The sequence below is a fragment of the Leptonychotes weddellii genome, chromosome 10, assembly GCF_054177405.1.
Source record: "Leptonychotes weddellii isolate Sample4059 chromosome 10, ASM5417740v2, whole genome shotgun sequence".
Lineage (NCBI taxonomy): Eukaryota > Metazoa > Chordata > Mammalia > Carnivora > Phocidae > Leptonychotes > Leptonychotes weddellii.
This window is the reverse complement of record NC_138378.1, coordinates 12,109,813-12,119,057: the sequence shown is the minus strand read 5'-3', so window position 1 is coordinate 12,119,057 and position 9,245 is coordinate 12,109,813. Positions and strand designations below refer to the sequence as shown.

Below are 9,245 nucleotides of genomic sequence, written 5' to 3'. Positions count from 1 at the left end.
AGGACCCTGGGATCATGACCTGAGCCGAAGGCAGATGCTTAACCATCTGAGCCACCCAGGCGCCCCTCCAGTGGTGGTTTTCAAACTCACTGCATCTCATAGGGAGAAATACCTTTAATGTATACTACACACATGCATACAGCAGAAAGAAAAGTTTTATAAAATACTTAGCCTTACAACATGCAATGCCCTCTGATATTTTCTATTCCTTTTATTCCATTCTCTTTCATTAAAAAAAAAACAAAAAAAACTGCTGGCCATAACCCATTACATTCATTTCATGACTTACTAGTGGGTCATAATCCTCAGTCTGAAAAATACTGCTTTCTAGGGACTTGTTGATTGATTGGACAGAGGGGCTGGACTGAGGTATCCAAGATGAATGGAATTAAATAAGAATTGCCTTGAAAGTTGACCAGGGAAATTCCCTGAGATGCCCATGTTGACTTTGCCTTTTTTCCTATTGCTTGTATTAATTCCTTTATGTTTAGCAGGGGGAAGTAGGTTCAACTCGAACAGCCTTAAGTTAAAAAAAGAAGAAGAATTCATTGACTCACAGAATAGGAAAGCCCAGGAGTTTCGCCAGCTTCAAGCGCAGCTGGGACCAGGTGCTCAAATGGTGAGCATCTGTCAGTCCCCACCTACCAACTCTGATGCCCTCCATATTGGCATCAATCTCAGGCAGCAGTGGCTCCCTTCAGCTTGCCAACTACAGAAATGACAAAGGAAAGGGGCACCTGGGTGGCTCAGTCGGCTGGGCATCTGACTCTTGGCTTTGGCTCAGGTCATCATCTCAGGGTTGTGGGATGGAGCCTTGTGTCAGGCTCCTTGATCAGCATGGAGCCTGCTTGGGATTCTCTCTCTCCCTCTGCCCTCCCCCCAACACTCGCTCTTTCTCAAAAAACAAAACAAACAAACAAAAAACAACAGAGGAAAGAAAACTACATCTTCCTGGTGGTTCTACAAAAATGTCCTCGTGCTGGTGCTCACTGGCCAAGCCTGGGTTGTGTGTTTACCTTGGGAAAGGGATGTTGAGGTCAGCTTCATCTGAACCACATGGAATGAGGGCAGGCAGACTGTGGCTCCCCAGTGGAGAACTGAGAACCTGTTGCTTGAGGAAGAGGAGAGTATTTAGAGCAGGCAAAACCAGCAGATGTTTACTACTCCAAGCACCATGAGGAAAAAGGAAAATGTTGAGTCTTGAACACCATTATATTCCTGCTGATTGGCACAGACTAGGCTCAGAAAATACTTGTTGTACGAAAAGGCCTATTTTGTTTGTGTGAGAGAGTACCCTGGGCCAATTTGCATGTTTCAAAAGGTAAAAGAAGTAAGGATAGACAGTTCAATGGAAGAGAATAGAGAGGCCAGTTTAGACTAACACATCTATGGCCAAGTGATTTTTAATCAAAGCATTAAGGTAATTCAGTGAGGGAAAAAAGTCTTGTTTTTCAACCAATGTTGCTGGAACAATTGGATATTCATACTGAAAAAGATGAACTCAACTCCCACTTCACACTATACATGAAAAATATTCAAGAGAGATCATAGACCTAAATATAAAAGCTAAAATTAGAAACTACTAGAAGAAAATACAGGACCCTGTTGGGATGGACAGAGATCTTTTAGACAGGACACCATAAGCACTAACCACAAAAGAAAGCATTTATTTGTTTTTTTTATTATTGAGAGAGAGAGACAGAGAGTGAGTGGGGGAGGGGCAGAGGGAGAGAGAATCTCAAGCAGACTCCCCGCTGAGCATGATGCCAAGCTTGATCTCACGACCCTGAGATCATGACCTGAGCCAAAACCAAGAGCTGGACGCTTAACCCGCTGAGCCACCCAGGCACTCCATATATTCCTTTACGAATTCTTTTTTTTTCATTGTAGCCCCAAACTGGAAACAACCCAAATGCCCATTAGTTGGTGAATGAATTAACAAATTCTGATGTATTAATATAGGGACTTCATCTTGTCGCTTCCATCTCCCTGGGACCTAGAACTGTTGCCTGGCACATAGTAGGCAGTGTAATAAGATTATGTTGTGATGATTGTTGATTCGAAACTTCGAATACACAGCATATATAATAATAAAATTATGTGAATATTTCCCACTACAGAACAGCTGTCACAGAAAGGGAAGTAGAGCTTCTTCTGTGGTTCCATCTTCTACCAAGTGGCCCTGATCCCAGGGCTGCAGTTAGATTTCCCACTGTCCCCGAGTGTGGTGGCACTTTTCTACCAACGGCGTGCTAGAGCTGGCCCGTCCCAGCTCACAGGAAGCGATTGTGGCCTCTCTTTCCTTCTCCATGCTCGGCGGCCTCATGCTAGCAGCTTGAAATTGGCCACGGAAGGAGTATTTACATCCCCCCCAACTGGAACACACAACAAATCAGGGCTTCTTTCCAAGAGCCAGTTGACCCTTTACCAGCACTCCACTGCCAACCGCTGTCCCTAATCCCTGGCTGCCTCTTGGTCTTCTGCTGGCTTCTCGGATTTTCCATAACGAGTGTAACCAATTCCCCACACCAAATTCCCAGAGCGGGTATTTAAAATCCTCATTGATAGAAGAGATGCATTTCTTTACCTTCTGCTTTTAGAACATCTAGGTCCTTAGTAATATAATTTGGGTGGAAAAAAACGGACTTTCTTCTTTATGTTATTTTTCATAGAGCCTGTTGACTTCATGTTCTAATTTCTTGTTCTTCTGTCTCCCTGGGCCCGCTGCCCATATGTCATGCATTCTTAGCTTAATTCTACCGTCTCTTGCATACCATGCCTTTTTGCTTGTTTTGGTTTCCATTTTCATTTTTCTGGCATACATCTTGAATTCATTTTTGTTAGAAGGGTTAGGCGTGTTTGATATGGAAATGGAGGTCTAAAGCACTTAAAAAATTTTTTTTCAAGCACTTTTTTGCTGAAAAATTTCAGCTCCATATTCTGAAGGATTTCCTTGCTCCGATATTTCCACATACTAATTTGGTCTTTGGCCACGTTTCTTCTATTTTTCAGCATATTCACGGGCATAACATTTTTTTCAGTAACCATATTTCTAATCTCTAGAAACCTTTTCCTATTGTCTGATCGTTTCTCTTTCATTACAGCCTGTTCTTGTTCTGAGGTGCCTTCTTTCTTTCTTTCTTTTTCTAATTTTGAAGATTTATTTATTTATTTGGGGTGTGGGGGGAGAGAGAGAGCACATGCAAACAGGGGGAGGGGCAGAGAAAATCCCAAGCAGACTCCTCGGTCAGAGCATAGCCCGGCATGGGACTCAATCTCACGACCCTGAGATCACGACCAGAGCGGAACCAAGAGTCAGACGCTTAACCGACTGAGCCAGCCAGGGGCACCTGAGGTGCCTTCTTCCAATAAAGTTTGAGGGGTGTCTGGCTGGCTCAGTCAGTAGAGCATGTGACTCTTGATCTCAGGGTTGTGAGTTCAAGCCCCACATTGGGCATGGAGCTTACTTTGAAAAATAAATAAATCAGGGCACCTGGGTGGCCAGTTGGTTAAGTGCCTGACTCTTGGTTTCAGCTCAGGTTGTGATCTCAGGGTCTTGAGATCAAGCCCCTCGTAGGGCTCCGCACTCAGCGGGGAATCTTCTTCAGATTCTCTCTCCCTCTCCCTCTGTCCTTCCTGCTCCTGTGCTCTCTCTCTTTCAAATAAATAAATAAATTAATTAAATAAATCTAAAGATAAATAAAGTTAGAGATAACCATGCTTGTATCTATAGACAAAAATGTGGCAAGAAAAAAATTTTTTTAGCACAAACAACGTTGAAACAATAATCAAAATAATAACCAGCTTTCAGGCCTGTTGTGTTGGTGAGGCTGCAGGAAAAAGACACCGGCATACATCCCCCCCAGTGACCTTTGTGGGGCAACTTGCCCATATGTAGCAACAGCAGTCTGGGGGCGTGTGGCTGGCTCAGTCGGTGGAGCATGCCCCTCTTGGTCTCGGGGTTGTAAGTTCAAGCCCCACGTTGGGTGGAGAGGTGACTTAAAAAAAAAAAAGTTCTCTGGCATTTTCCCCTTGATCCAGCAGTTCTGCTTTCAGATCTTTGTGTCACAGATACACCTGTGCACATACAAGAGAAAGTGAGTACAAAGATTTTCAGTGCCGTATTATCGGTCATTGCCAGAGCAGAAACAACTGGAGTTTCCCTCTACAGGGGGTGACGCAGCAGCCCATGGAATTGTGTGCAGTGATAAAGAAGGAAGAGGAAGTTCTCTTTGTCCTGCTGTGGAATGATCTCCAGGGTATTACCGCTAAATGAAAAAAATAAAAAATGCAGAAAAAGCTTATACAGAATGCCACCTCTTGTGTAAGGGAGCTAAGCATGTATATTTCCTTAAAGAAATACAGGAAGGATTCACAAGACTAATAAACGTGTTTGCCAGTGGTGTAGGGGAGAGGGAGGAAGTGGGTGCACAGGGATGGGTGGACATCAGTTTTTTCAATGGATTACTTTTTATATCCCTTTGCTTTTTTTTTTTAAGATTTTATTTTTAAGTAAGCTCTACGTACAACGTGGGGTTTGAACCCAGAACCCCGAGATCAAGAGTCACATGCTCTACCAACTGAGCCAGCCAGGCACCTCTCACTTTGCTTTTTGAACCTTGGGGATGTTTTTTATTAAAAAATTCAATAGAGGGGCACCTGGGTGACTCAGTCAGTTAAGCGACTGCCTTCTTCTTTTTTAAAAAATTTTATTTATTTATTTGACGGAGAGAGCACAAGTAGGCAGAGTGGTAGACAGAGGGAGAGGGAGAAGCAGGCTCCCCGCTGAGCAGAGAGCACGATGTGGGGCTCAATCCCAGGACCCTGGGATCATGACCTGAGCTGAAGGCAGACACCTAACCAACTGAGCCACCCAACAGGCACCCCAAGCGACTGCCTTCTGCTCAGGTCATGATCCCGGGGCCCTAGGATGGAGCCCTGTGTCAGGCTCTCTGCTCAGCCCCTTCCCCTGGCTTGTGCTCTCTCTTTCTCTCAAATAAATAAATAAAATCTTTAAAAAAATTAAATAGAAAGAATTTAAAGCCAAAATATATTGATCATTTATTATGTGCCAGGTTCTAGGGTGAAGGCTTTTTATACATCATCTCATCTAAACCTCAGGCCAAGAAGCAGGAGTAAAAACCCCATTTATGGAGGGAGAGACTGATGCTCAGAGAAGTTAAGTTACACAGGTAAATTGTGACTCTGTGATTTGGACGGGGGTATGTCTGACTTGAGCTCTTTGCTCTCAACCCTAGTCGGACCACGGCGGTTAATGTTTAACAACATCCACATTTCACCTCCCTTTTGCATATTTTATTTTCCTCTTCCTGGGTCCCCACCCAGTCCCTGCTCAAATGAATACATAATCCTGTGTAACTGTCATTGTAGGGAAGTTTCAATTTTCTACTTTAGAGATAATATTTTCAACCTTAGCCAAGACAGCAAAGGAGAGGGATGGACTCTGTCTCAAAAGCTTGCCACTTGGACAGGAAAGAGAGCTGCCCTCATGGTGGCTCATTAAGACAAGATGCCTCCGGGCGCCTGGGTGGCTCAGTTGGTTAAGCGACTGCCTTCGGCTCAGGTCATGATCCTGGAGTCCCAGGATCGAGTCCTGCATCGGGCTCCCTGCTCGGCAGGGAGTCTGCTTCTCCCTCTGACCCTCCCCACTCTCATGTGCTCTCTCTCATTCTCTCTCTCTCAAATAAATAAATAAAATCTTAAAAAAAAAAAAAAAGTTCACTTTAAAAAAAAAAAGACAAGATGCCTCCAAGGCAGGCGAAAAAAATGTGACTAATCTTGCTTCAACATCAATATGAATTGAATTGATCTTTTTTAAACTTTTTAAAAAGGATTTTACGTATTTATTTTAGAGAGAGAGTGAACGGGGAGACAAGCAGAGGGAGAAGGAGAGAGACAATCACAAGCAGAGTCCACGCCAGAGTGTGGAGCCCCACGCAAGGCTCGACCCCACGACCCCACGATCCCAAGACCACGACCGGAGCCAAAACCAAGAGCCAGATGCCCAACCAACTGAGCTACCCAGGAGCCCCTTGAATTGATATTTTTAGAAACTGTGACCCAATTCATTGTTCCCTCTTTAGAAATTGTAACAGGCGTGCATTGGTTTCCCGTGGATGGGGTGACAAATATCCATCACAAACTTGGTGGCTTAAAATGACAGAAATTTATGCCCTCAGCCATCTGGAGGCTAGAAGTCCACAATTAAGGTGTCCGCAGGGGTGGTTCCTTTTGGAGGCTCTGAGGGAGCATTTACTCCATGCCTGTCCCTTAGCTTCTGGTGGTTGTCAGCAAAGGATTGTCACCAAGGAGGGTGTCCCTTGGCTTTGTGACCACATGGCTCTGATCCCCTGCCTCTGTCTTCACGCTCCTTCTCTGTGTCTGTCCTCTAATAAACATACCCGCCACTGGACTTGGGCCCACTCTAATCCAGTATGACCTCATCTTTTTTTTTTTTGAAGATTTTATTTATTTATTTGACAGAGACAGACACAGCGAGAGAGGGAACACAAGCAGGGGGAGTGGGAGAGGGAGAAGCAGGCTTCCCACTGAGCAGGGAGCCTGATGCGGGGCTCGATCCCAGGACCCTGGGATCATGACCTGAGCCGAAGGCAGACGCTCAATGACTGAGCCACCCAGGCGCCCCAGTATGACCTCATCTTAATGATACGCTACCCAAAAATATGGCACTTGGGGTACATTGAATGTTTTAAGCTGAAGGAATCTGAGAAACACAGGGGCAGGAAGGACTTTTTGAAGCAGGTCATACATAGACCCTCTGGTGAAAGGTGCCCTCCCAGTGCTGGGAGGAACGGGGCACTCTTATCTCGGAAGACCGAGGGAAGCCGGGAGAATCTGAAGGAACAGGCCGCGCTCAGTTTCCCCATTTGCTACTCTTAGCTCACATCCCTTTTTGTCCTATCACATTTTCCCACAACTCTCCCCTCTTCATCAAATCTAGTATAAAAATACTCAAGTGTAACTGTTTCTTTGGGTCTTTATTTGCTTGTAAAAAACTGCTGTGTCCTGTAAAAATTCTATTAAATCTATGTTTTCCTCTTGGTTAATCTGTCTTTTGTTTTGTGGGGGCTCCAGCTGAAAACTTAGGGGGGTAGAAGGAAACGATACTGGTTCTCCCCTATATTTTTTTTTTTTTTTTAAAGATTTTATTTATTTATTCATGAGAGACAGAGAGAGAGAGGCAGAGGGAGAAGCAGGCTCCCAAGGAGCAGGAAGCCCGATGCGGGACTCGATCCCAGGACCCTGAGATCATGACCTGAGCCGAAGGCAGACGCTTAACCATCTGAGCCACCCAGGCGCCCTGGTTCTCCCCTATATTAACTCGATTATATCCGCAAAGGCTCTATTTCCAAATAAGGTCACACTCTGAGGTCCTGGGTGGATATTAACTTTGGGAGACACTATTCAACCCAGTCAGGGTGTGAGTATTTTTTTTTTAAGATGCTATTTATTTATTTTTAAAGATTTTATTTATTTATTTGAGAGAGAGAAAGCGCACAAGCAGGGGGAGTGTCAGGTAGAGGCAGAGGGAGAAGCAGGCTTCCCACTGAGCAGGGAGCCCGATGTGGGACTCGATCCCAGGACCCTGGGATCATGACCTGAGCTGAAGGCATATGCTTAACTGACTAAACCACCCAGGCGTCCCAAGATTTTATTTTTAAGTAATCTCTCTACCTAACACAGGGCTTGAACTTACGACCCCAGAGATCAAGAGTCACATGCTCTACCAACTGAGCCAGCCAGGCACCCTGGGTACTTTTTTTTTTTTTAAGATTTTATTTATTTATTTGACAGAGAGAGACACAGCAAGAGAGGGAACACAAGCAGGGGGGAGTGGGAAAAGGGAGAAGCAGGCTTCCTGCTGAGCAGGGAGCCCGACTTGGGGCTCGATCCCAGGACCCTGATCATGACCTGAGCCGAGGGCAGATGCTTAACCGACTGAGCCACCCAGGTGCCCCGGCACCCTGGGTATTAATTCTCATTCCATTTTCCTAAAATTCTAGCCTCCGCTCCATGGTCTGTGTGTATGTGTGTGTGGAAGGGCAGAGCTGAGAGGTTATGTTAGTGAACTCTAGAAAGTGTAATTCCTTCCCCGGCACCAGAAATAGTTTCCTTCCTGCCTGGTATATAACAGGGTACTTAGTAAGATTATGTTGAGATAGGGGTGGGGGGCGCCTGGGTGAGTCAGTCGGTTGAGCAGCTGACTCTTGATTTCAGCTCAGGTCATGATCTCCGGTTCCAGGAATCGAGCCCCGAGTTGGGCTCCATGCTCAGTCTGCTTGGAGACTCTCTCTCTACCTCTCCCTTTGCCCCTCTCCCCACTCAGGCACACTCTCTCCTCTCTAAAATAAAAAATATATATAAATCTTTTTTAAAAAAAGAAGATTATGGGGGCACCTGGGTGGCTCAGTCGTTAAGCGTCTGCCTTCGGCTCAGGTCATGATCTCGTGGTCCTGGGATTGAGCCCCGCATCGGGCTCCCCGCTCAGTGGGAAGCCTGCTTCTCCCTCTCCCACTCCCCCTGCTTGTGTTCCTGCTCTCGCTGTCTCTCTCTGTCAAATAAGTAAATAAAATCTAAAAAAAAAAAAAGAAGATTATGTTGTGATGGCTGTTGATTCTAAAATTTGAGCAGCCTCCACAATACAATTATGTTAAGTCAGCAGCATCTTGATTTTCCTCCAGGAAGACTCCCCTTTCTCGTGCTCAATCCACGCAGTTAGGAGGAGCTAACCCCACTCTCTGACTTGATAAGTGGGTGTGTGACCAGGCAGCCCTGGTCAATCAGAACATTCTGTCATCCTGACCACAGTGATTGGTTCAGGAGATGAGCCCATGACCCCAAATTGAGCCCATCAGAGCCTTTGAGATTCAGTCGTAGGCTTTTGCTGGAGTCCTTAGCCCTGAGTTCCTGTTTGCATGGGTTACCAAACTGAATATAAAGCTGGAGCTCGAAGGGCCCCCCGGGAGTGATAGGCTCCCTGGTATGAAGTCAAAACAAAGGAAATCAGGGCCAAGAGATGGACAAGACAGATTCCCAATGATTTTTTCTGAGCTTCTAGATCCAGCTGTACTTGAACACAGTCCTTAATCTGGTCGACCAAGGATAAGCCAAAGAATTCTCTTTTAACCCAGCTTGAGCTGAGTTTCTGTTATTTGCAACTCAGAGTCCTGACTAACTGAACATCCCTTCAGTTTCCTTGGATT

The 9,245-nt window shown here is 45.4% G+C and overlaps 1 long non-coding RNA gene across 1 annotated transcript in view; it reads left to right on the top strand.

Moving 5' to 3' along the window:
- LOC145723682 (uncharacterized) overlaps window positions 1-7,053 on the top strand; it is a 19,224-nt gene extending 12,171 nt beyond the window's left edge. Inside the window, exons 2-4 of the long non-coding RNA XR_014148938.1 lie at window positions 492-619; window positions 5,076-5,192; window positions 5,874-7,053. This is a non-coding gene — a long non-coding RNA (uncharacterized LOC145723682). The remainder of the gene's footprint in view (window positions 1-491; window positions 620-5,075; window positions 5,193-5,873) is intronic.
- The last annotated feature ends 2,192 nt before the right edge of the window (window positions 7,054-9,245 follow it).